Genomic DNA, 26828 nt, shown 5'->3' on the forward strand with positions numbered 1-26828 from the left:
AAACTACCAGTAGCTTTTCCAGAATCAAAGGAATTGAATGACGTGTGTGATGAAGCGTGGGTTAACCCCGATAGAAAACTGCTAATTTCAAAGAAGTTATTGGCATTATACCCTTTCCCACCAGAGGTTAGGGCGCGCTGGGAAACACCCCCTAGGGTGGATAAGGCGCTCACACGCTTATCAAAACAAGTGGCGTTACCGTCTCCAGATACGGCCGCCCTCAAGGATCCAGCTGATAGGAGGCTGGAAACTACCCTGAAGAGTATATACACACATACTGGTGTTATACTGCGACCAGCAATAGCCTCAGCCTGGATGTGTAGTGCTGGGGTGGTGTGGTCGGATTCCCTGACTGAAAATATTGATACCCTGGATAGGGACAGTATTTTATTGACTATAGAGCAATTAAAGGATGCGTTTCTTTATATGCGAGATGCTCAGAGGGATATTTGCACTCTGGCATCGAGAGTAAGTGCGATGTCCATATCTGCCAGAAGAAGTTTATGGACGCGACAGTGGTCAGGTGATGCGGATTCCAAACGGCATATGGAAGTATTGCCGTATAAAGGAGAGGAATTATTTGGGGTCGGTCTATCGGATCTGGTGGCCACGGCAACAGCCGGAAAATCCACCTTTTTACCTCAGGTCACCTCCCAACAGAAAAAGACACCGTCTTTTCAGCCGCAGTCCTTTCGTTCCTATAAGAACAAGCGGGCAAAAGGACAGTCATATTTGCCCAGAGGCAAAGGAAGGGGTAAGAGGTTGCAGCAAGCAACTACTTCCCAAGAACAGAAGCCCTCCCCGGTTTCTGCAAAGCCCTCAGCATGACGCTGGGGCTGTGCAAGCGGACTCAGGGGCGGTGGGGGGTCGACTAAAGATTTTCAGCACACAGTGGGCTCGCTCACAGGTGGACCCTTGGATCCTGCAGGTAGTATCTCAGGGTTACAAGTTGGAATTCGAAAAGTCTCCCCCTCGCCGGTTCCTAAAGTCTGCTTTACCAACGTCTCCCTCAGAAAGGGCGACGGTATTGGAAGCCATTCACAAGCTGTATTCTCAGCAGGTGATAGTCAAGGTACCCCTCCTACAACAGGGAAAGGGGTATTATTCCACACTATTTGTGGTACCGAAGCCGGACGGTTCGGTAAGACCTATTCTAAATCTGAAATCCTTGAACCTGTACATACAGAAATTCAAGTTCAAGATGGAGTCAATCAGAGCAGTGATAGCGAATCTGGAAGAAGGGGACTTCATGGTGTCCCTGGACATAAAAGATGCTTATCTGCATGTCCCAATTTACCCTTCACACCAAGGGCATCTCAGGTTCGTGATACAAAACTGTCATTATCAGTTTCAAACGCTGCCGTTTGGTTTGTCCACGGCACCTCGGGTCTTTACCAAGGTAATGGCCGAAATGATGGTTCTTCTACGAAGAAAAGGCGTATTAATTATCCCTTACTTGGACGATCTCCTGATAAGGGCAAGGTCCAGAGAACAGCTGGAAGTCGGAGTAGCACTAACCCAAGTAGTGCTTCAACAACACGGGTGGATTCTGAATCTTCCAAAATCTCAATTGACCCCGACGACACGTCTGCTGTTCCTGGGAATGATTCTGGACACTGTTCAGAAAAAGGTGTTTCTCCCGGAGGAGAAAGCAAGGGAGTTATCCGAACTTGTCAGGAACCTCCTAAAACCAGGAAATGTGTCAGTACATCAATGCACAAGAGTCCTGGGAAAGATGGTGGCTTCTTACGAAGCAATTCCATTCGGCAGATTCCACGCACGAATATTTCAGTGGGATCTGCTGGACAAATGGTCCGGATCGCATCTGCACATGCATCAGCGGATAACCCTGTCACCAAGAACAAGGGTGTCTCTTCTGTGGTGGTTGCAGAGTGCCCATCTGTTAGAGGGCCGCAGATTCGGCATACAGGACTGGGTCCTGGTGACTACGGATGCCAGCCTGCGAGGCTGGGGAGCAGTCACACAGGGAAGAAACTTCCAGGGCGTGTGGTCAAACCTGGAGACGTCTCTTCACATAAATATACTGGAGCTAAGAGCGATTTACAATGCTCTTAGCCTGGCAAAACCGCTGCTTCAGGGTCAGCCGGTGTTGATCCAGTCGGACAACATCACGGCAGTCGCCCACGTAAACAGACAGGGCGGCACGAGAAGCAGAAGAGCAATGACAGAAGCTGCAAGGATTCTTCGCTGGGCGGAAAATCATGTCATAGCACTGTCAGCAGTGTTCATTCCGGGAGTGGACAACTGGGAAGCAGACTTCCTCAGCAGACACGACCTCCACCCGGGAGAGTGGGGACTTCATCCAGAAGTTTTCCACATGATTGTGAACCGTTGGGAAAAACCAAAGGTGGACATGATGGCGTCCCGCCTCAACAAAAAACTGGACAGATATTGCGCCAGGTCAAGAGACCCTCAGGCAATAGCTGTGGACGCTCTGGTAACACCGTGGGTGTACCAGTCCGTGTATGTGTTTCCTCCTCTGCCTCTCATACCAAAGGTACTGAGAATTATACGGCTACGGGGAGTAAGAACAATACTCGTGGCTCCGGATTGGCCAAGAAGGACTTGGTACCCGGAACTTCAAGAGATGCTCACGGAAGAGCCGTGGCCTCTACCTTTAAGAAGGGATCTGCTTCAGCAGGGACCTTGTATGTTCCAAGACTTACCGCGACTGCGTTTGACGGCATGGCGGTTGAACGCCGGATTCTAAAGGAAAAGGGCATTCCAGAGGAAGTTATTCCTACCTTGATTAAAGCCAGGAAGGAAGTGACCGCACAACATTATCACCGCATTTGGAGAAAATATGTTGCGTGGTGTGAGGCCAAGAAGGCCCCAACGGAGGAATTTCAATTGGGTCGATTCCTACATTTCCTGCAGGCAGGATTGTCTATGGGCCTCAAATTGGGGTCTATTAAGGTTCAAATTTCGGCCTTATCGATTTTCTTCCAGAAAGAATTGGCTTCAGTGCCTGAAGTACAAACTTTTGTCAAAGGTGTACTACATATACAGCCCCCGATTGTGCCTCCAGTGGCACCGTGGGATCTCAACGTAGTTTTGGATTTTCTCAAATCCCATTGGTTTGAGCCACTCAAATCGGTAGATTTGAAGTATCTTACATGGAAAGTAACCATGCTACTGGCCCTGGCTTCAGCCAGGAGAGTATCAGAGTTGGCGGCTTTATCGTACAAAAGCCCATATCTGATTTTCCATTCGGACAGGGCAGAACTGCGGACACGTCCTCATTTTCTCCCTAAGGTGGTTTCGGCTTTTCACTTGAACCAGCCTATTGTGGTGCCTGCGGCTACTAGCGACTTGGAGGACTCCAAGTTGCTGGACGTTGTCAGAGCATTGAAAATATATATTTCAAGGACGGCTGGAGTCAGAAAGTCTGACTCGCTGTTTATACTATATGCACCCAACAAGATGGGTGCTCCTGCGTCTAAGCAGACGATTGCTCGTTGGATCTGTAGCACAATCCAACTTGCACATTCTGTGGCAGGCCTGCCACAGCCTAAATCTGTAAATGCCCACTCCACAAGGAAGGTGGGCTCATCTTGGGCGGCTGCCCGAGGGGTCTCGGCATTACAACTTTGCCGAGCAGCTACGTGGTCAGGGGAGAACACGTTTGTAAAATTTTACAAATTTGATACTCTGGCTAAGGAGGACCTGGAGTTCTCTCATTCGGTGCTGCAGAGTCATCCGCACTCTCCCGCCCGTTTGGGAGCTTTGGTATAATCCCCATGGTCCTGACGGAGTCCCCAGCATCCACTAGGACGTCAGAGAAAATAAGATTTTACTCACCGGTAAATCTATTTCTCGTAGTCCGTAGTGGATGCTGGGCGCCCATCCCAAGTGCGGATTGTCTGCAATACTTGTACATAGTTATGGTTACAAAAATCGGGTTATTATTGTTGTGAGCCATCTTTTCAGAGGCTCCTTCGTTGTTATCATACTGTTAACTGGGTTCAAATCACAAGTTGTACGGTGTGATTGGTGTGGCTGGTATGAGTCTTACCCGGGATTCAAGATCCTTCCTTATTGTGTACACTCGTCCGGGCACAGTACCTAACTGAGGCTTGGAGGAGGGTCATAGGGGGAGGAGCCAGTACACACCATGTGATCCTAAAAGCTTACTTTTTGTGCCCTGTCTCCTGCGGAGCCGCTATTCCCCATGGTCCTGACGGAGTCCCCAGCATCCACTACGGACTACGAGAAATAGATTTACCGGTGAGTAAAATCTTATTTTTATTATCACAAAAGGCTATCAGCCCCCCCATCCGCAGCCCATTGGATGGGGGGGGACAGCCTCGGGCTTCACCCCTGGCCCTTGGGTGGCTGGGGGGGGGGACCCCTTGATTGAAGGGGTCCCCACTACCCCAGGGTACCCCGGCCAGGGGTGACTAGTTGGATATTTGATGCCACGGCCGCAGGGCACGGCATAAAAGTGACCCCCGGCTGTGGCATTATCTGTCCAGCTAGTGGAGCCCGATGCTGGTGTTAAAAATACGGGGGACCCCTACTCTTTTTGTCGCCCGTATTTTTGGCACCAGCACCAGGCGCAGAGCCCGGTGCTGGTTTTAAAAATACGGGGGATCCCTGGCCAATTTTTCCCCGGATTTTTAGAACCAGGACCAGCTCGATGAGCCCGAGGCTGGTTATGCTTTGGAGGGGGGACCCCACGCCATTTTTTTTTTCGGGTTTTTCCCGGTTTTTACCGTTTTTTAAAATCGCGGCAAAATCCGCCAAATCGGCCGATTTTCGCCCGCGATTCTGGCGAATCCGTTTTTCATTGAATATGGTGAATTTCGGCAGGCACCTGCCGGAATTCACCTGGCGAATTGAGTCGGAAAAAAAAACGGCGAAAAATTGCCGCGATTCGCCGTGAATTGCATATACCCCATAGTGTGTTTTGTAGATAATATTCCCCTAAATAATGTCTGCGAGTATGTATAGTGTAAATGCTTCGTGGACATGGGGATTCCTCTTTGCATAATACGAAGGGTCAGACAAAGGTTGAACGATGGTGTTTAGTATCAATCTGCAGAGTATTTTATTAGAAACATTCCGGTGTTGGTTAGGAAGAGATTGTTTGCTCCTGCGTATAGTTATGTATAAAAGTAGTTTACAGACATTTACTGTATTTGCAGTTCATTATCCATGCAGTGGGAATCTTCGTTCGAATCCACCTATGACCTTTTGTTATAATGCAGAGACACATTCCTGTGTCCAATGGACAATGAGATTGTAGGGACCATTGTATTGTACTGTAGGGTGTGTATATAAAGGCCACAGTTCCCTGACCGGCCAGTACTCTCTCTCATCAACGATCATCTGCTTGATATCGGAGGTCTGGGTCCGGGTTGCGCATGCGAGTATTCCCACGTATGGTATGTTCTCTGTAGCCACTTTGTTACCTTTTGTGTATGCCATTCATTCTCACTCTGTGTACTTGTGTTTACGATCGTTCGCTATTGTTTATATTTGTTTCATGTTATTCTGTTTAGTTATTAATGTTAGGTCTGTAGTGTATAAGCTGTAACTGTTTTTCTCTGACGTCCTAGTGGATGCTGGGAACTCCGAAAGGACCATGGGGAATAGCGGCTCCGCAGGAGACTGGGCACAACTAAAAGAAAGCTTTTAGACTACCTGGTGTGCACTGGCTTCTCCCACTATGACCCTCCTCCAAGCCTCAGTTAGATTTTTGTGCCCGGCCGAGCTGGATGCACACTAGGGGCTCTCCTGAGCTCCTAGAAAGAAAGTATATTTTAGGTTTTTTATTTTACAGTGAGACCTGCTGGCAACAGGCTCACTGCAACGAGGGATTAAGGGGAGAAGAAGCGAACCTACCTGCTTGCAGCTAGCTTGGGCTTCTTAGGCTACTGGACACCATTAGCTCCAGAGGAATCGACCGCAGGACCCGTCCTTGATGTTCGGTCCCGGAGCCGCGCCGCCGTCCCCCTTACAGAGCCAGAAGCAAGAAGAGGTCCGGAAAATCAGCGGCAGAAGACTTCAGTCTTCACCAAGGTAGCCAAAGTAGCCATTGCTCCTCATGCACACCTCACACTCCGGTCACTGGTGGGTGCAGGGTGCTTGGGGGGGGGTCGCCCTGAGCAGCAATAAAAACACCTTGGCTGGCTAAATAATCACAATATATAGCCCCAGAGGCTATATATGTGATAATTACCCATGCCAGAATCCATAAAAAAGCGGGAGAAAAGTCAGCCGAAAAAGGGGCGGAGCTATCTCCCTCAGCACACTGGCGCCATTTATCCCTCACAGCTCCGCTGGAAGGAAGCTCCCTGGCTCTCCCCTGCAGTCTGCACTACAGAAGGGTAAAAAAGAGAGGGGGGGCACTAAATTTAGGCGCAGTATAAAGATTATAGCAGCTATAGGGGATATAATTCAGTTAGTCCCTGTATTATATAGCGCTCTGGTGTGTGCTGGCATACTCTCTCTCTCTGTCTCCCCAAAGGGCTTTGTGGGGTCCTGTCCTCTGTTAGACCATTCCCTGTGTGTGTGCGGTGTGTCGGTACGGCTGTGTCGACATGTTTCATGAGGAACATTATGTGGAGGCGGAGCAGTTGCCTATAAATGTGATGTCACCCCGTGCGGGGCAGACACCTGATTGGATGGACTTATGGAAGTAATTACGTGCAAGTGTAGACTCCTTACATAAAAAATTTGACGACATGCCAAATGCGGGACAGCCAGCTTCTCAGCTCGTGCCTGCCCAGGCGTCTCAAAGGCCATCAGGGGCTCTAAAGCGCCCGCTACCTCAGATGGCAGACACAGATGTCGACACGGATACTGATACCAGTGTCGACAATGAAGAGTCAAATTTAATGTCCACTAGGGCCATTCGTTGCATGATTGAGGCAATGAAAGAGGTATTACACATTTCTGATATAAACCCAGGTACCACAAAAAAGGGTATTATGTTTGGGGAGAAAAAACTACCAATAGTTTTTCCCCCATCTGAAGAATTAAATGAAGTGTAAAGAAGCGTGGGCTTCCCCCGATAAAAAATTGGTAATTTCTAAAAAGTTACTAATGGCGTACCCTTTCCCGCCAGAGGATAGGTCACGTTGGGAAACACCCCCTAGGGTGGATAAAGCGCTCACACGTTTGTCAAAAAAGATGGCACTACCATCTCCGGATACGGCCACCCTGAAAGAGCCTGCTGATAGAAAGCAGGAGGCGATCCTGAAGTCTGTATATACACACTCAGGCATTATACTTAGACCAGCTATTGCTTCGGCATGGATGTGCAGCGCTTCAGCTGCGTGGTCAGATTCCCTGTCGGAAAATATTGACACCCTAGACAGGGACACTATTCTGCTAACCATAGAGCATATAAAAGACTTAGTCTTATACATGAGAGATGCACAGAGGGAGATCTGCCGGCTGGCATCTAAGATAAGTGCATTGTGCATTGTCCATTTCTGCTAGGAGAGGCTTATGGACTCGGCAGTGGACAGGGGATGCAGATTCGAAAAGGCACATGGAAGTTTTTCCTTATAAGGGTGAGGAGTTATTCGGGGATGGTCTCTCAGACCTAGTTTCCACAGCAACAGCTGGGAAGTCAGCTTTTTTGCCCCATGTTCCCTCACAGCCTAAGAAAGCGCCGTATTATCAGGTACAGTCCTTTCGACCCCAGAAAAACAGGCGGGGAAAAGACGGGTCCTTTCTGTCCAGAGGCAGAGGTAGGGGAAAAAGGCTGCAACAAACAGCAGGTTCCCAGGAACAAAAGTCCTCCCCCGCTTCTACCAAGTCCACCGCATGACGGTGTGGCTCCACAGGCGGAGCCAGGTACGGTGGGGGGCCGCCACAAAAATTTCAGCGATCAGTGGGCTCGCTCACAGGTGGATCCCTGGATCCTCCAAGTCGTATCTCAGGGGTACAAGCTGGAATTCGAGGCGTCTCCCCCCCCGCCGTTTCCACAAATCTGCCTTGCCGATTACTCCCTCAGGCAGGGAGGCTGTGCTAGCGGCAATTCACAAGCTGTATTCCCAGCAGGTGATAGTCAAGGTGCCCCTACTTCAACGGGGTTACTATTCCACACTGTTTGTGGTACTGAAACCGGACGGTTCGGTGAGACACATTTTATATTTAAAATCCTTGAACACATACATAAAAAAATTCAAGTTCAAGATGGAATCGCTCAGGGCGGTTATTGCAAGCCTGGACGAGGGGGATTACATGGTATCTCTGGACATCAAGGATGCTTACCTGCTTGTCCCCATTTACCATCCTCCACCAGGAGTACCTCAGATTTGTGGTACAGGATTGCCATTACCAATTCCAGACGCTGCCGTTTGGACTGTCCACGGCACCGAGGGTGTTTACCAAGGTAATAGCGGAAATGATGATACTCCTTCGAAAAAAGGGAGTTTTAATTATCCCGTACTTGGACGATCTCCTTATAAAGGCGAGGTCCAAGGAGCAGTTGTTGGTCGGGGTAGCACTATCTCGGGAAGTGCTACAACAGCACGGATGGATTCTAAACATTCCAAAGTCACAGCTGGTTCCTACCACATGCCTACTGTTCCTGGGGATGGTTCTGGACACAGAACAGAAGAAAGTGTTTCTCCCGATGGAGAAGGCCAAGGAGCTGTCATCTCTAGTCAGAGACCTCCTGAAACCAAAACAGGTATCGGTGCATCACTGCACACGAGTCCTGGGAAAAATGGTAGCTTCCTACAAAGCAATTCCATTCGGCAGGTTCCATGCAAGAACCTTTCAGTGGGACCTCTTGGACAAGTGGTCAGGATCGCATCTTCAGATGCATCGGCTGATAACCCTGTCTCCAAGGACCAGGGTATCTCTGCTGTGGTGGCTGCAGACGGCTCATCTTATAGAGGGCCGCAGATTCGGCATACAGGACTGGGTCCTGGTGACCACAGATGCCAGCCTACGAGGCTGGGGGGCAGTCACACAGGGAAGAAATATCCAAGGACTTTGGTCAAGTCAGGAGTCGTCCCTACACATAAATATTCTGGAACTGAGGGCCATTTACAATGCCCTAAGTCAGGCAAGGCCCCTGCTTCAAACCCAGCCGGTTCTGATCCAATCAGACAACATCACGGCAGTCGCCCATGTAAACCGACAGGGCGGCACAAGAAGCAGGATGGCGATGGCAGAAGCCACAAAGATTCTCCGATGGGCGGAAAATCACGTCTTAGCACTGTCAGCAGTGTTTTATTCCAGGAGTGGACAACTGGGAAGCAGATTTCCTCAGCAGACACGACCTACACCCGGGAGAGTGGGGACTTCATCCAGAAGTCTTCCAACTGATGGTAAACTGTTGGGAAAGGCCACAGGTGGACATGATGGCGTCTCGCCTAAACAAAAAACTACAGAGATATTGCGCAAGGTCAAGGAACCCTCAGGCGATAGCTGTGGACGCCCTAGTGACACCGTGGGTGTACCAGTCGGTTTATGTGTTCCCTCCTCTGCCTCTCATACCAAAGGTACTGAGAATAATAAGAAGACGAGGAGTAAGAACGATACTCGTGGTTCCGGAAGAAGAGCTTGGTACCCAGAACTTCAAGAAATGATATCAGAGGACCCATGGCCTCTACCGCTCAGACAGGATCTGCTACAGCAGTGGACCTGTCTGTTCCAAGACTTACCGCGGCTGCGTTTGACGGCATGGCGGTTGAATACCGTATCCTAAAGGAAAAGGTCATTCCTACGCTGATAAAAGCCAGGAAAGAAGTAACCGCAAACCATTATCACCGTATTTGGCGAAAATATGTTGCGTGGTGTAAGGCCAGGAAGGCCCCAACAGAGGAATTTCACCTGGGTCGATTTCTGCACTTCCTACAGTCAGGAGTGACTATGGGCCTAAAATTGGGTTCCATTAAGGTCCAGATTTCGGCTCTGTCGATTTTCTTCCAGAAAGAACTGGCTTCACTGCCTGAAGTTCAGACATTTGTAAAGGGAGTACTGCATATTCAGCCCCCTTTTGTGCCTCCAGTGGCACCTTGGGATCTCAACGTGGTGTTGAGTTTTCTAAAATCACATTGGTTTGAGCCACTTAAAACCGTGGATCTGAAATATCTCACGTGGAAAGTGGTCATGTTATTGGCCTTGGCTTCGGCCAGGCGTGTATCAGAATTGGCGGCTTTGTCTTGTAAAAGCCCTTATCTGATTTTCCATATGGATAGGGCAGAATTGAGGACTCGTCCCCAGTTTCTCCCTAAGGTGGTATCAGCTTTTCACTTGAACCAACCTATTGTGGTGCCTGCGGCTACTCGGGAGTTGGAGGATTCCAAGTTGCTGGACGTAGTCTGGGCCCTAAAAATCGATGTTTCCAGGACAGCTGGAGTCAGGAAAACTGACTCGCTATTTATCCTGCATGTACCCAACAAGCTGGGTGCTCCTGCTTCGAAGCACTCTATTGCTTGCTGGATCTGTAGCACGATTCAGCTTGCACATTCTGTGGCTGGACAGCCACATTCTAAATAAGTAAAAGCCCATTCCACGGGGAAAGTGAGCTCATCTTGGGCGGCTGCCCGAGGGGTCTCGGCTTTGCAACTTTGCCGAGCTGCTACTTGGTCAGGGGCAAACACGTTTGCTAAATCCTACAAATTTGATACCCTGGCTGAGGAGGACCTTGAGTTCTCTCATTCGGTGCTGCAGAGTCATCCGCACTCTCCCGCCCATTTGGGAGCTTTGGTATAATCCCCATGGTCCTTTCGGAGTTTCCAGCATCCACTAAGACGTCAGAGAAAATAAGATTTTACTCACCGGTAAATATTTTTCTCGTAGTCCGTAGTGGATGCTGGGCGCCCATCCCAAGTGCGGATTGTCTGCAATACTTGTATATAGTTATTGCCTAACTAAAGGGTTATTGTTATGAGCCATCTGTTGAGAGGCTCAGTTATACTTCATACTGTTAACTGGGTATAGTATCACGAGTTATACGGTGTGATTGGTGTGGCTGGTATGAGTCTTACCCGGGATTCATAATCCTTCCTTATTGTGTCAGCTCTTCCGGGCACAGTATCCTAACTGAGGCTTGGAGGAGGGTCATAGAGGGAGGAGCCAGTGCACACCAGGTAGTCTAAAAGCTTTCTTTTAGTTGTTCCCAGTCTCCTGCGGAGCCGCTATTCCCCATGGTCCTTCCGGAGTTCCCAGCATCCACTACGGACTACGGGAAAAAGATTTACCGGTGAGTAAAATCTTATTTTCCCCTTTTTACATACTAAAGGTATTTACGAAGGTGTTGGAACCTTATCAGGTCTTGTGTATTTCACCATTTATTACATAGGGTTTCTGAGCGTCTCAATCGCTCAAACAGCTTTCTTATTATCAAGGTCAATAAGCGTTACATCATTGTAGTATTACAGCACTAAGGTTTACAGTATAAGCATACCCTTACAGTGTGTTGTTAGCCAGGTTTACTGTGTGTCATTCAGTGAGCGTCTGCGCTGCTCGTGTCCCACTCTCGGACACAGCGTCCGCTACGCTAATAGCGTAGCATTACGGTGCTCGGCCGCCTATAGCGTGCTCGATACTAAACGTAAGCCCGCGAGCGTACGTGTCGCTCGTGCATTGCACCCTCGGTCTAGCGTCTGCTACGCTAAGTGCGTACCCTTACGGTACTCTATGCGCCACTTGCGTACTTAGTCCATAAAAAGTATATAGCTAATGTTCCAAGGTAATAATTGACTTTATCATTCTCCTAGTCCGTAGAGGATGCTGGGCGCCCGTCCCAGTGCGGAAACTCTGCAAGACTTGTAGATAGTTGTTGATTACATAAGGGTTATGTTACAGTTGGAATCTGTCTTGGACCGTTGCTGTTTTTTGTTCATACGGTTAACTGGTTATGTATGATCCAGGTTACGTGGTATGCTTGGTGTGGGCTGGTATGAATCTTGCCCTTGAATTTCCAAATCCTGCCTTGTAGTGTCCATCTCCTCTGGGCACAGTTCTCTGAGGTCTGGAGGAGGGGCATAGAGGGAGGAGCCAGTGCACACCCATAGTCAAAGTTCTTTTAGGTGCCCTATCTCCTGCGGAGCCCGTCTATACCCCATGGTCCTTACGGAGTCCCCAGCATCCTCTACGGACTAGGAGAAATAGATTTACCGGTAGGTTTAAAATCTTTTTTTTTTTTTTACACTTGGCTATCAGCCTCCCATCCGCCGCCCTTGGATGGGGGGGGGACAGCCTCGGGCTTCACCCCTGGCTCTTTGGTGGCTGGAGGGGGGGACCCCTTGATTTAAGGGGTCCCCACTCCTCCAGGGTACCCCGGCCAGGGGTGACTAGTTGGGGATTTAATGCCACGGCCGCAGGGACCGGTATAAAAGTGTGCCCCGGCTGTGGCATTATCTCTCTAGCTAGTGGAGCCCGGTGCTGGTGTGAAAAATACGGGGGACCCCTACGTCTTTTGTCCCAATACGTCTTTTGTCCCGCGTTTTTTTTGCACCAGGACCAGACGCAGAGCCCGGTGCTGGTTGTTAAAATACGAGGGATCCCCTGTCATTTTTCCCCGTATTTTTACAATCAGGACCGGCTCAAAGAGCCCGAGGCTGGTTATGCTTAGCAGTGGGGACCCCGTGCAATTTTTTTCAGGGTTTTTTAGACACCTTTGTGCCGTCCATGAAGTCAAATCCAGGACGCACACTATCGTCAATTGGTCCGTTTTTCGACAGCGGGACTGTCGAGTCCGTTTTTTATTGAATATGACGAATTTGGGTCCCCGCGGGAGGGTGTGTGACTGTTGAATTAAAAAACAGTCGAATTCCAGCTGGAAATTCGACCGCAATTGCATATACCCCTGTGACGGAACGTAGCCATGCCCACGTCACGTCGCGTATTTTTTGGCCAGCCTGGTCCTGCGCTTCAGTAGTGATGGCAGAATGCCAGAGATAACTGTATTTTATCCTGTATAACACCCAGCTGTTATTCGTATCTGAGCTGTATCCCCCATATTACTGTATGCAGTGGACATATGTATTTAGGTGATTGTCCCTTTTCTTTATATGCTTGTGACTCTCAGTGAATATCTTTCTAGCCCTGATTTGCTCTCTACACAATGCCTATGAAATGTATATGTGTGATTGTATTGGATAGCACTAATGGGGGTAAGTGCTTGGTGTCAGGTGGGTGCCCAGCCAGGTAAACGGTCAGAGACATCTGGCTGGGTGATATACCAAAAGTGCAGGGCTGAGCCCCCCCTGTCACAGCCCCCACCCCAACCCCCTTCACAGGAAGCATCACTTAGCTGAGGAGGCTGTGACATCACAAATGACTATACGGGGTTAACTTCCACTCAGGTTATGGCCAGAGGGCAGCCAACCTTCCTATCTCCATAATTAGTGCCTATTGTCCAGGAGGGCCTTCCAGTAGACTTAGTGACTGCAAAGCTACAGGGGGCCACCTGGTGTTCCTCGACACTTTTACATATGAGGATTGAAAATCCCTCCAATCAGGACACTCTGCCGCATCACCAGGTGAGCAAAGCATCATGGGAGTTTAGGAGGTTTCAAAAGGGCCCGCAGAGAGATTGGAAGGGCATCCTGACTAAGGAAACGCAGGCTGTTGCCAGGAGTCGAGAGATCCTGTCAGCCCATTTGTCTGGAGACCTGGCTTTGTGGAGAGGGTCCCGTCTACACAGTTAAGCGTTAGCTCCATCGGGAGCTGTCCCAGGTGTGTGACTGGTGTGCCGGCTGGAGCCGGGTGACTGGTCAGCACACCCTACCTCTGCATAGTAGAGGACCATCAGGCCATGCGGCCGGGATCAGCAAACCAGTATCCGTAAGGAGTCGCCAAACGCAAGTATTCCCTGAGGTGGCTAGTGACTGTGTAGGGGCAGGAGTTGTTGCTTTGTGTGGTTCTTTTCTCTTATATAATCTTAATCGTAATCATTATTAATGCTACCTGTATATATTGTACAAAGTGTGTTACGGATTTTCCTGTATAATTAGTGTGTATGAAAATAAAGGTGCCATTGTACCTTGCTATTGCGTTCTTACTGTGTGATCTGGGAACTCGGTAGTGACCCTGGGGCGCCGTGCAGAACTGTAAACGCTGCCTTTCTCAAGGCGGAGATGAGCGATAGGCGAGAATAATGCACACATGAACCCGGGGTCCTCACAACCCCATAATATACTAATCCACAGCACTCGCCGTTCCTAGATTTGGGGTGCAACACAGTGTACGACCACATTGTTTAAATCAAATCACTGGGGCTCTGCACTCACTATATTAACTAACAATAATAAACAGTGGAGCATTAGTTCACGTATTGACCGATGCATTTAAGCCTGCAGCCCCCCCCCCCCCCCCCCCTCCCACCACCACATTACCAGCATTTTATCAATTAAAACCCAATGGTTTTTCTCTGACGTCCTAAGTGGATGCTGGGACTCCGTAAGGACCATGGGGAATAGCGGCTCCGCAGGAGACTGGGCACATCTAAAGAAAGCTTTAGGACTACCTGGTGTGCACTGGCTCCTCCCACTATGACCCTCCTCCAGACCTCAGTTAGAATCTTGTGCCCGGCTGAGCTGGATGCACACTAGGGGCTCTCCTGAGCTCCTAGAAAGAAAGTATATTTTAGGTTTTTTATTTTACAGTGAGATCTGCTGGCAACAGGCTCACTGCACCGAGGGACTAAGGGGAGAAGAAGCGAACCTACCTGCTTGCAGCTAGCTTGGGCTTCTTAGGCTACTGGACACCATTAGCTCCAGAGGGATCGAACACAGGCCCAGCCTCGATCGTCCGGTCCCGGAGCCGCGCCGCCGTCCCCCTTACAGAGCCAGAAGCAAGAACGGAAAATCGGCGGCAGAAGACTTCGGTCTTCAACAAGGTAGCGCACAGCACTGCCGCTGTGCGCCATTGCTCCTCATGCACACCTCACACTCCGGTCACTGATGGGTGCAGGGAGCTGGGGGGCGCCCTGAGGGCAATATAATACACCTTGGCTGGCAAATATACACCATATATAGTCAGGAAGGCTATATAGGTGTAAAAATACCCCTGCCAGAGTTCCAGAAAAAGCGGGAGAAGTCTGCTGAAAAAGGGGCGGGGCTATCTCCCTCAGCACACTGGCGCCATTTTTCCCTCACAGCTCCGCTGGAAGGATCACTCCCAGGCTCTCCCCTGCAGTTTTGACTACAGAAGGGTAAAAAAGAGAGGGGGGACACTAACTTTAGGCGCAGTATATATAATATAAGCAGCTCTAAGGGAAAAAACACTCAGTTATAGTGGGATCCCTGTGTTATATAGCGCTCTGCTGTGTGCTGGCATACTCTCTCTCTGTCTCCCCAAAGGGCTTTGTGAGGTCCTGTCCTCAGTCAGAGCATTCCCTGTGTGTGTGCGGTGTGTCGGTATGGCTGTGTCGACATGTTTGATGAGGAGGCTTATGTGGAGGCGGAGCAGATGCCGATAAATGTGATGTCACCCCCTGCGGGGCCGACACCTGAGTGGATGGACTTGTGGAAGGAATTACGTGAAAGTGTTAACTCCTTACATAAAAGGTTTGACGACATACCAAATATGGGACAGCCGGCTTCTCAGCTCGTGCCTGCCCAGCCATCTCAAAGGCCATCAGGGGCTCTGAAATGCCCGCTACCTCAGATGGCAGACACAGATGTCGACACGGATACTGATGCCAGTGTCCACGATGAGGAGACAAATGTAATGTCCAATAGGGCCACTCGTTACATGATTGAGGCAATGAAAAATGTGTTGCACATTTCTGATCTTACCCCGGGTACCACAAAAAGGGGTATTATGTTTGGGGAGAAAAAACTACCAGTAGTTTTTCCCCCATCTGAGGAATTAAATGAAGTGTGTGAAGAAGCGTGGGCTTCCCCCGATAAGAAACTGGTAATTTCTAAAAGGTTACTAATGACGTACCCTTTCCCGCCAGAGGATAGGTCACGTTGGGAAACACCCCCTAGGGTGGATAAAGCGCTCACACGCTTGTCAAAAAAGGTGGCACTACCGTCTCTGGATACGGCCGCCCTAAAGGAACCTGCTGATAGAAAGCAGGAGGCTATCCTGAAGTTTGTGTATACACACTCAGGCATTATACTGAGACCAGCTATTGCTTCAGCATGGATGTGCAGTGCTGCAGCTGCGTGGTCAGATTCCCTGTCGGAAAATATTGATACCCTAGACAGGGACACTATATTGCTAACCATAGAGCATATTAAAGACGCAGTCTTATACATGAGAGATGCACAGAGGGATATTTGCTGGCTGGCATCTTAAATAAGTGCAATGTCCATTTCTGCCAGGAGAGGGTTATGGACTCGGCAGTGGACAGGGGATGCAGATTCTAAAAGGCACATGGAAGTTTTGCCTTATAAGGGTGAGGAGTTGTTCGGGGATGGTCTCTCAGACCTCGTTTCCACAGCAACAGCTGGGAAGTCAAAGTTTTTGCCCCATGTTCCCTCACAGCCAAAGAAAGCACCGTATTATCAGGTACAGAAAAGGTGCGTCCTTCCTGCCCAGAGGCAGAGGTAGGGGGAAAAAGCTGCAGCATACAGCCAATTCCCAGGAGCAAAAGTCCTCCCCCGCTTCCTCCAAGTCCACCGCATGACGGTGGGGCTCCACAGGCGGAGCTAGGTACGGTGGGGGGCCGACTCAAAAATTTCAGCGGTCAGTGGGCTCGCTCACAGGTGGATCCCTGGATCCTTCAAGTAGTATCTCAGGGGTACAAGCTGGAATTCGAGACGTCTCCCCCCCCACCGTTTCCTCAAATCTGCCTTGCCGACAACTCCCTCAGGCAGGGAGGCTGTGCTAGAGGCAATTCACAAGCTGTATTCCCAGCAGGTGATGGTCAAGGTGCCCCTACTTCAACAAGGACGGGGTTACTATTCCACACTGTTTGTGGTACCGAAACCGGACGGTTCGGTGAGACCCATTTTAAATTTAAAATCCTTGGACACATATATAAAAAAATTCAAGTTCAAGATGGAATCACTCAGGGCGGTTATTGCAAGCCTGGACGTGGGGGATTACATGGTATCTCTGGACATCAAGGATGCTTACCTGCATGTCCCCATTTACCATCCTCACCAGGAGTACCTCAGATTTGTGGTACAGGACTGTCATTACCAATTCCAGACGCTGCCGTTCGGTCTCTCCACGGCACCGAGGGTATTTACCAAGGTAATGGCAGAAATGATGATACTCCTTCGAAAAAAGGGAGTTTTAATTATCCCGTACTTGGACGAACTCCTGATAAATCGAGGTCCAAGGAGCAGTTGTTGGTCGGGGTAGCACTATCTCGGGAAGTGCTACAACAGCACGGTTGGATTCTAAACATTCCAAAGTCACAGCTGATCCCTACGACACGTTTACTGTTCCTGGGGATGGTTCTGGACACAGACCAGAAAAAAGTGTTTCTCCCGGAGGAGAAAGCCAAGGAGCTGTCATCTCTAGTCAGAGGCCTCCTAAAACCAAAACAGGTGTCGGTGCATCACTGCACGCGAGTCCTGGGAAAAATGGTAGCTTCATACGAAGCAATTCCATTCGGCAGGTTCCATGCAAGAACGTTTCAGTGGGACCTGTTGGACAAGTGGTCCGGATCGCATCTTCAGATGCATCGGCTGATAACCCTGTCTCCGAGGACCAGGGTGTCTCTGCTATGGTGGCTGCAGAGTGCTCATCTTCAAGAGGGCCGCAGATTCGGCATACAGGACTGGGTCCTGGTGACCACGGATGCCAGCCTTCGAGGCTGGGGGGCAGTCACACAGGGAAGAAACTTCCAGAGACTATGGTCAAACCAGGAGATCTCCCTACACATAAATGTTCTGGAGCTGAGGGCCATTTACAATGCCCTAAATCAAGCAAGACCACTGCTTCAAAACCATCCGGTACTGATTCAGTCAGACAACATCACGGCGGTCGCCCATGTAAACCGACAGGGCGGCACAAGAAGCAGGATGGCGATGACAGAAGCCACAAAGATTCTCAGATGGGCGGAAAATCACATGTTAGCACTGTCAGCAGTGTTCATTCCTGGAGTGGACAACTGGGAAGCAGACTTCCTTAGCAGGCACGACCTCCACCCGGGAGAGTGGGGACTTCATCCAGAAGTTTTCCAAATGATTGTAAACCGTTGGGAAAGGCCACAGGTAGACATGATGGCGTCCCGCCTCAACAAAAAGCTAAAAAGATATTGCGCCAGGTCAAGGGACCCTCAGGCGATAGCTGTGGACGCTCTAGTGACACCGTGAGTGTACCAGTCAGTTTATGTGTTCCCTCCTCTACCTCTCATACCCAGGGTACTGAGAATAATAAGAAGACGAGGAGTAAGGACTATACTTGTGGTTGCGGATTGGCCAAGAAGAGCTTGGTATCCGAAACTTCAAGAAATGATCTCAGAGGACCCATGGCCTATGCCGCTCAGACAGGACCTGCTGCTGCAGGGGCCCTGTCTGTTCCAAGACTTACCGCGTCTGCGTTTGACGGCATGGCGGTTGAACACCGGATCCTAAAAGAAAAGGGCATTACGGAGGAAGTCATTCCTACGCTGATTAAAGCCAGGAAAGATGTCACTGCAAAACATTATCACCGCATATGGCGGAAATATGTTGCTTAGTGTGAGGCAAGGAAGGCCCCAACAGAGGAATTTCAGCTTTGTCGATTTCTGCACTTTCTACAGTCAGGAGTGACTATGGGCCTAAAATTGGGTTCCATTAAGGTCCAGATCTCGGCTCTGTCGATTTTCTTTCAGAAAGAACTGGCTTCACTGCCTGAAGTTCAGTCATTTGTTAAAGGAGTGCTGCGTATTCAGCCCCCTTTTGTGCCTCCAGTGGCACCTTGGGATCTCAACGTGGTGTTGGGTTTCCTAAAGTCACATTGGTTTGAGCCACTAAAAACCGTGGATTTGAAATATCTCACGTGGAAAGTGGTCATGCTGTTGGCCTTGGCTTCGGCCAGGCGTGTGTCAGAATTGGCGGCTTTGTCATGTAGAAGCCCTTATCTGATTTTCCATATGGATAGGGTGGAATTGAGGACTCGTCCTCAGTTTCTCCCTAAGGTGATATCTGCTTTTCATTTGAACCAACCTATTGTGGTGCCTGCGGCTACTAGGGACTTGGAGTATTCCAAGTTACTGGACGTAGTCAGGGCCTTGAAAATCTATGTTTCCAGGACGGCTGGAGTCAGGAAAACTGACTCGCTGTTTATTCTGTATGCACCCAACAAGCTGGGTACTCCTGCTTCAAAACAGACTATTGCTCGCTGGATCTGTAGCACAATTCAGCTTGCGCATTCTGCGGCTGGACTGCTGCATCCTAAATCTGTAAAAGCCCATTCCACGAGGAAGGTGGGCTCTTCTTGGGCGGCTGCCCGAGGGGTCTCGGCTTTACAACTTTGCAGAGCTGCTACTTGGTCAGAGTCTAACACTTTTGCAAAATTCTACAAATTTGATACCCTGGCTGAGGAGGACCTTGAGTTCTCTCATTCGGTGCTGCAGTGTCATCCGCACTCTCCCGCCCGTTTGGGAGCTTTGGTATAATCCCCATGGTCCTTACGAAGTCCCAGCATCCACTAAGGACGTCAGAGAAAATAAGATTTTACTCACCGGTAAATCTATTTCTCGTAGTCCGTAGTGGATGCTGGGCGCCCATCCCAAGTGCGGATTGTCTGCAATACTTGTATATAGTTATTGTTAACTAAAGGGTTATTGTTGAGCCATCTGTTACGAGGCTCCGTTAATATTTCATACTGTTAACTGGGTATAATATCACGAGTTATACGGTGTGATTGGTGTGGCTGGTATGAGTCTTACCCGGGATTCAAAATCCTTCCTTATTGTGTCAGCTCTTCAGAGTACAGTATCCTAACTGAGGCTTGGAGGAGGGTCATAGTGGGAGGAGCCAGTGCACACCAGGTAGTCCTAAAGCTTTCTTTAGATGTGCCCAGTCTCCTGCGGAGCCGCTATTCCCCATGGTCCTTACGGAGTCCCAGCATCCACTACGGACTGCGAGAAATAGATGTACCGGTGAGTAAAATCTTATTTTTATTACTTTATTCAGCTCTTTATACACTTAACTTTGTGTTTAATATTTCAACGATTTATCTTACATACTTTACTGTACTTAATAAAGGTTATATATTATTTATTAGTGCGCAAACAGGACAGCACTTTCTCTTCTTTGGTGTTTTATTATAGCAATGTCCATGTCACCTCTAGTAATCCCACATGAGCGCCTTCGTCACCTCTAGTAATCCCACATGAGCGCCTGTGTCACCTATAATAATCCCACATAAACATCCATGTCACCTCCTAGTAATCCCACATAAACATCCATGTCACCTCTAGTAATCCCACATGAGCGCCCATGTCACCTCTAATAATCCCCCATGAGCGTCCATGTCACCTCCTAGTAATCCCCCAAGAGCATCCATGTCACCTCTAGTAATCCCACATGAGCGCCCCTGTCACCTCTAGTAATCCCACATGAGCATCCATGTCACCTCCTAGTAATCCCACATGAGCGTCCATGTCACCTCTAGTAATCCCACATGAGCATCCGTGTCACCTCTAGTACTCCCACATGAGCGTCTGTGTCACCTCTAGTAATCCCACATGAGCGCCCATGTCACCTCTAGTAATCCCACATGAGCGTCCATGTCACCCCCTAGTAATCCCACATGAGCGTCCATGTCACTTCTAATAATCCCCCATGAGCGTCCATGTCACCTCTAGTAATCCCATATGAGTGTCTGTCACCTCTAGTAATCCCACATGAGCGTCCGTGTCACCTCTAGTAATCCCACATGAGTGCCCGTGTCACCTCAAGTAATCTCACATGAGCGCCCATGTCACCTAGTAATCCCACATGAGCGTCCATGTCACCACCTAGTAATCCCACATGAGCGTCCATGTCACCTCTAATAATCCCACATGATTGCCCATGTCACCTAGTAATCCCACATGAGCGCCAATGTCTCCTCTAGTAATCCCACATGAGCGCCCATGTCACCTAGTAATCCCACATGAGCGTCCATGTCAACTCCTAGTAATCCCACATGAGCGTCCATGTCACCTCTAATAATCCCACATGAGCGCCAATGTCTCCTCTAGTAATCCCACATGAGCGCCCATGTCACCTAGTAATCCCACATGAGCGTCCATGTCAACTCCTAGTAATCCCACATGAGCGTCCATGTCACCTCTAATAATCCCACATGAGCGCCCATGTCACCTAATAATCCCACATGAGCGCCAATGTCTCCTCTAGTAATCCCAAATGAGCGTCCATGTCACCTCTAATAATCCCACATGAGCGCCCTTGTCACCTCTAGTAATCCCACATAAGCATCCATGTCACCTCCTAGTAATCCCACATGAGCGTCCATGTCACCTCTAGTAATCCCACATGAGCGCCCACGTCACCTCTAGCAATCCCACATGAGCGTCCGTGTCACCTCTAGTAATCCCACATGAGCGTCCATGTCACCTCCTAGTAATCCCCCAAGAGCATCCATGTCACCTCTAGTAATCCCATATGAGCGCCCGTGTCACCTCTAGTAATCCCACATGAGCGCCCGTGTCACCTCTAGTAATCCCACATGAGTGTCGATGTCACCTCTAGTAATCCCACATGAGCGTCCATGTCACCTCCTAGTAATCCCCCATGAGCGTCCATGTCACCTCTAATAATCCCCCATGAGCGTCCATGTCGCCTCTATTAATCCCACATGAGTGTCTGTGTCACCTCTAGTAATCCCACATGAGCGCCCATGTCACCTCTAGTAATCCCACATGAGCGTCCATGTCACCTCCTAGTAATCCCACATGAGCGTCCATGTCACCTCTAATAATCCCCCATGAGCGTCCATGTCACCTCTATTAATCCCACATGAGCGTCTGTGTCACCTCTAGTAATCCCACATGAGCGTCCGTGTCACCTCTAGTAATCCCACATGAGCGTCCATGTCACCTAGTAATCCCACATGAGCGTCCATGTCACCTCCTAGTAATCCCACATGAGCGTCCATGTCACCTCTAATAATCCCCATGAGCGTCCATGTCACCTCTAGTAATCCCACATGAGTCCCCGTGTCACCTCTAGTAATCCCACATGAACGCCCATGTCACCTAGTAATCCCACATGAGCGCCAATGTCTCCTCTAGTAATCCCAAATGAGCGTCCATCTCACCTCTAATAATCCCCTATGAGTGTCCATGTCACCTCCTAGTAATCCCACATGAGCGTCCATGTCACCTCTAATAATCCCCCATGAGCGTCCATGTCACCTCTATTAATCCCACATGAGTGTCTGTGTCACCTCTAGTAATCCCACATGAGCGTCCGTGTCACCTCTAGTAATCCCACATGAGCGTCCATGTCACCTAGTAATCCCACATGAGCGTCCATGTCACCTCCTAGTAATCCCACATGAGCGTCCATGTCACCTCTAATAATCCCCATGAGCGTCCATGTCACTTCTAGTAATCCCACATGAGTCCCCGTGTCACCTCTAGTAATCCCACATGAACGCCCATGTCACCTAGTAATCCCACATGAGCGCCAATGTCTCCTCTAGTAATCCCAAATGAGCGTCCATCTCACCTCTAATAATCCCCTATGAGTGTCCATGTCACCTCCTAGTAATCCCACATGAGCGTCCATGTCACCTCTAATTATCCCACATGAGCGTCCATGTCAACTCTAGTTATCCCACATGAGCGCCAACGTCACCTCTAGTAATCCCACATGAGCGTCTGTGTCACCTCTAGTAATCCCACATGAGCGTCCATGTCACCTCTAGTAATCCCAAATGAGCGTCCATGTCACCTCCTAGTAATCCCCCAAGAGCATCCATGTCACCTCTAGTAATCCCACATGAGCGCCCGTGTCACCTCTAGTAATCCCACATGTGCGCCCGTGTCACCTCTAGTAATCCCACATGAGCGTCCATGTCACCTCTAATAATCCCCCATGAGCGTCCATGTCACCTCTATTAATCCCACATGAGTGTCTGTGTCACCTCTAGTAATCCCACATGAGTGTCTGTGTCACCTCTAGTAATCCCACATGAGTGTCCGTGTCACCTCTAGTAATCCCACATGAGCGTCCATGTCACCTAGTAATCCCACACGAGCACCAATGTCTCCTCTAGTAATCCCAAATGAGCGTCCATCTCACCTCTAATAATCCCCTATGAGTGTCCATGTCACCTCCTAGTAATCCCACATGAGCGTCCATGTCACCTCTAATAATCCCACATGAGCGTCCATGTCACCTCTAGTTATCCCACATGAGCGCCCACGTCACCTCTAGTAAGCCCACATAAGCGCCCACGTCACCTCTAGTAATCCCACATGAGCGCCCATGTCACCTCTAGTAATCCCACATGAGCGTCTGTGTCACCTCTAGTAATCCCACATGAGCGTCCATGTCACCTCTAGTAATCCCATATGAGCGTCTGTGTCACCTCTAGTAATCCCACTTGAGCCTTCCGTGTTGATCAAGCTCCAGTCTAAGCATCCTATCTTTTTTGTTTTTTTAATAAACATAAAAGCACTGATTACAGGTAAATAAAAAGTGGCAGTTATAGAATTATATATTGTATCTTGTTACATCCTGGGTCTTGTCTGCTCATTTTATATATTAATGTATTTTATTTCCAGCAGATGGACCCACAAGCAGGAATATCTCAGAAGTACATCTAATGTTATCCCCGGATTGTGAAATAACAGATAATGACAGTAGACAGGATTCTCCAGGAGATAATCCCATTACCCCAATTATACATCCAGCTCTATCAGCTGATCCCCCTGATCCTGGGAAATGTTCTCCTGATCACTCTGATATTGGTGCATCTATTACAGCTCTGAGATTAGATACAGAGTTTCCCTGTTCTATAGATACCAAATGTTTTACACAGAACACAAACCGTATTACTCATCAGCCAGCTAAGGCAGGTGAGAGGCCATTTCCATGTTCTGAGTGTGGGAAATGTTTTACATATAAATCAGATCTTGTTAGACATCAGAGAAGTCACACAGGTGAGAAGCCGTATGCCTGTTCTGAGTGTGGGAAATGTTTTGCACAGAAATCGGATCTTTTTAAACATCAGAGAAGTCACACAGGTGAGAAGCCGTATTCCTGTTCTGAGTGTGGGAAATGTTTTGCATCAAAATCATATCTTGTTACACATCAGAGAAGTCACACAGGTGAGAAGCCGTATTCCTGTTCTGAGTGTATGAAATGTTTTCCACAGAAATCAGATCTTGTTACACATCAGAGAAGTCACACTGGTGAGAAGCCATTTCCATGTTCTGAGTGTGGGAAATTGTTTTCAAATAAATCAAATCTTGTTACACATCAGAGAAGTCACACAGGTGAGAAGCCATATTCCTGTTCTGAGTGTGGGAAATGTTTTGCATACAAATCATCTTTTGTTAGTCATCAGAGAAGGCACACAGGTGAGAAGCCGTATTCCTGTTCTGAGTGTATAAAATGTTTTCCACAGAAATCAGATCTTGTTACACATCAGAGAAGTCACACTGGTGAGGAGCCATTTCCATGTCCTGAGTGTGGGAATTTTTTTACAAATAAATCAAATCTTGTTAAACATCAGAGAAGTCATACAGGTGAGAAGCCGTATTCCTGTTCTGAGTGTGGGAAATGTTTTGCACTTAAATCGTCTCTTTTTAAACACCAGAGAAGTCACACAGGTGAGAAGCCGTATGCCTGTTCTGAGTGTGGGAAATGTTTTGTATCGAAACCAAATCTTGTTACACATCAGAAGTCACACAGGTGAGAAGCCATATTCCTGTTCTGAGTGTGGGAAATGTTTTGCATACAAATCATCTTTTGTTAGTCATCGGAGAAGTCACACAGGTGAGAAGCCGTATTCCTGTTCTGAGTGTGGGAAATGTTTTCCACAGAAATCAGCTCTTGTTACACATCAGAGAAGTCACACAGGTGAGAAGCCGTATTCCTGTTCTAACTGTGGGAAATGTTTTAGACAGAAATCAGGTCTTGTTACACATCAGCGCTTTCACAGGTGAGAAGCCATTTTCATGCTGTGAGAGAAATAAATCCGCTCTTGTTGAACATATTAGACATTACCCAAATACGGAACCATTTAAATCTTCTGGAGTATAATTATCACTGTCATGCAATGTTCCTCAAGTGTCAATCCTATCTCCTATGCTTCATGCAATATACAGTCTGGTCCATATATATTGGGACATCGACACAATTCTCATATTTTGGGCTCTATACACCACCACAATGGATTTGAAATTAAACGAACAAGATGTGCTTTAACTGCAGACTTTCCGCTTTAATTTGAGGGTATATACATCAAAATCAGGTGAACGGTGTAGGAATTAAAAGGTTTTTATATGTGCCTCCCACTTTTTAAGGGACCAAAAGTAATGGTACAAACTAAACAATCCTAAATCAAATATTGTAAATCAGTAGATCAGTGCGCTCATCCAGTTCAACAAAAAATACTTTACTACTTAATGTGGTCGCAGCCAGGATCAGTGTTTCGTGAATTGAGCTTTCACATATTTTCCAAGGGCGATCTGATTACCATCTCCTAGATGAAGACCTGGATACAATATCCATACTGATATGCAAATATTTATTTATCTGGTACGCATTTTATGTGATAACTGAATTTAATCCCACATACGGAAATATACTACGCTATATAGCGATTCTTTGTGTCTCCTAGCAGCATTTAGATCCCAGTAGTAACCTGGACTAAAGAATGGGGGACTGATACGCCATGTGTCAAGCCGTAATCCGTACGCTATAATATTCTTGCGTGTGACAAAACTAGTGATGAGTGGATTCGGTTTTACTCTGTTCTCAAAACGGCATCTTATTGGCTTACAGATGTCATGTGTTTTGGATAGCCAATAAGATTCTGTTTTGAGATCCGAGTAAAACCGAATCCGCTCATCACTAGACAAAACTGATTGAAAAATACTACACCATAGTCGCTCTCTTGTTTCTTCCTTTGTTTCCAGAATCCTTAATCAAACTTTTACTTTTTAATATTTTGTTGCAAATCCTTTTGTCAGTTACAGCCTGAAGTCTGGAACGCATAAACATCACCAGACGCTGGGTTTCATCCCTGGTGATGCTATGCCAGGCCTCTACTGCAAATGTCTTCAGTTTCTGCTGGTTCTTGGGGCATTTTCTCTTCCGTTTTGTCTTCATCAAGTGAAATGCATGCTCAATCGGATTCAGGTCAGGTGATTGACTTGGCCATTGCATAACATCCCACTTATTTGCCTTAAACGCTTTGGTTGCTTTCGCAGTATGCGTCGGGTCATTGTCCATCTGCACTGTGAAGCGCCTTCCAGTGAGTTCTGAAGCATTTGACTGAATATGAGCAGATAAAATTGCCCAAAACACTTCAGCATTCATCCTGCTGCTTTTATCAGCAGTCACATTATCAATAAATACAAGGGTACCAGTTCCATTGGCATCCATACATGCCCACGGCATGACACTTCCACCACCATGCTTCACTGATGAGCTGGTATGTTTTGGATCATGAGCAGTTCCTTTCCTTCTCCATACTCTTCTCTTCCCATCACTCTGGTACAAGTTGATCTTTGTCTCATCTGTCCATAGGATGTTGTTCCAGAACTGTAAAGGCTTTTTTAGATGTTTGCAAACTCTAATCTGGTCTTCCTGTTTTATTGCTCACCAATGGTTTACATCTTGTAGTGAACCCTCTATATTCACTCTTGTGAAGTCTTCTCTTGATTGTTGACTTTGACACATATACACCTATCTCCTGGAGAGTGTTCTTGATCTGGGCAACTGTTGTGATGGGGTTCGTGCTATTTAGTA

General features: G+C 48.2%; 1 pseudogene; it reads left to right on the forward strand.

Annotated features, from left to right (window-relative positions):
* Nucleotides 1-24958, forward strand: part of LOC134983359 (oocyte zinc finger protein XlCOF7.1-like) — a 162002-nt pseudogene extending 137044 nt beyond the window's left edge.
* The last annotated feature ends 1870 nt before the right edge of the window (nucleotides 24959-26828 follow it).

The sequence above is a fragment of the Pseudophryne corroboree genome, assembly GCF_028390025.1.
Source record: "Pseudophryne corroboree isolate aPseCor3 chromosome 3 unlocalized genomic scaffold, aPseCor3.hap2 SUPER_3_unloc_13, whole genome shotgun sequence".
Taxonomy (NCBI): Eukaryota; Metazoa; Chordata; class Amphibia; order Anura; family Myobatrachidae; genus Pseudophryne; species Pseudophryne corroboree.